We start from the raw sequence: 1811 nt of genomic DNA on the forward strand, positions 1-1811 counted from the left end.
CTTATAAGAATCAGGAAGTACCAACAACATTGATAACATAAGAATAAGAGAAGCAACATTAACATCAATCGTTCCATAAGAGGGAAAACAATGTAAGTACTGCTAGCTTCTAAGAGTAGAGTATCTTGGAAGATCGTTCATTACATTATGTGCAATCGGAGTCGTGCAAAAGAAGGAAAGGGATAGCCTCACATACCTTGTATATACTTCCCCAATCTCAAGCTATGCAATTGTCAAAACTCCTTAGTCTACAATAAGAGAAACGATACTATCGTTATCATTTAAGCGTCATAACTATTATGTATCGACCACAAACTATTTTACGATGAAACGGACAGCACCTCCCCTATATATATGACCTCACACCATTCAAAACAATCACCAAACAGCCCAAACATCATCAATAATAAACATATTGAGCCTCCCGAAATAGTCCACACACAGCCTAATCACTCCATACATACGACGACCACCGTAGTCGTGTCAAACAACCTGGAAATGTTACGAATAACTATCAGCCCATAAACCTACATATATATGGTGTTTCTCCACACCCTTCCTCCTCCAAAACTTCACAAGATAGTAGTAAAATACGCAGCCCAACAACAACACAAAACAGTCCACAAAACAATAACATTACTTCCAAGCCTTTCGATATATATTTCACAAGTTCTAGCTTCAATGGCTTAGCTACAACTTGGATAATCTTAAATACATATATAGTAAGAGGTTCCTTACCTTTATACAGAAATAACAACTCCAATTTGACCTTAAATTTCCATGAAATATCCCTCCAATGCTGCCACAACAACAAAAAAGCGAAACTAGCGATCAATTAGTGTTTTTCGGCACTAGAATCACTTTAGAAGGCTTGAAATCACCTAGGATTGATATTAAGAACATGAGGGAGTATTTACAGAACATAAACCCTTTAAAACAACCTCCCACACAAGCTGGAACGACACAAAAATGAGCAACAACAAGAAGAACAAGAGACTTACTAGCGCCACGGAATTCCCGACACTTGATTTGTGTTGTTTGCCCTTTTTTCGGGTCTTGAATCTTGAGAGAACCTTGAGAGGATGTTCCTAGGGTTATAAAGTCTGAAAATAGTGAAAAGAAATGACTTAAAATGGGTTGGAGGCATCCTATATAGGTCCAAATATCTTAAACCGACTTAGTGGGCCCCATAGAGAGGTGCTTGGCGCAGTCTCGCGAAAACGCGAATATCTCTCTACTCCGAGATCGTATCGATAAACGGTTTAATGCGTTGGAAACTAGACTCATAGATCTTTAATTTGGTGGGTAGATCACCCCATAATTCCATGTAAATTATGAGAAAAGATTAGAAACATTTGACCTAATGTTTAAGTAAAATTATGAACCTAAGTTGCGACAACTTTTGTCGACTTTTGTTTCATAACTCGTTTGACTTCAAGACTTATGATACAGATATTATATGATTAAAATACCTTAATAAATGACCTCTTGAGTGTATTAAGAACCGCTAGATTACCTGAAAATACGAGTTACAACATCTTTGATTCGTTTAACTTCTAATACTGGTTAATCACCCTTATACACTCTTGTATCACTTAAGACCAATAGGATTGACTTCTTATCATCTCAAAGATAATTCCTTCTTGGATTTATGTTAACTAATATATGGCATGAACTAACACATGTGGATATGGGTTGTAACACCCTCCCCCCTTAGGAACATTCGTCCTCGAATGTAAGGGTTTATGGGGAGTTTAAATCATCGTGGATTCCAATGGAAATTTCCGATCAATTTTCCCCTATAAAATGGT

This window comes from Nicotiana tabacum, chromosome 11 (assembly GCF_000715075.1).
Source record: "Nicotiana tabacum cultivar K326 chromosome 11, ASM71507v2, whole genome shotgun sequence".
Lineage (NCBI taxonomy): Eukaryota > Viridiplantae > Streptophyta > Magnoliopsida > Solanales > Solanaceae > Nicotiana > Nicotiana tabacum.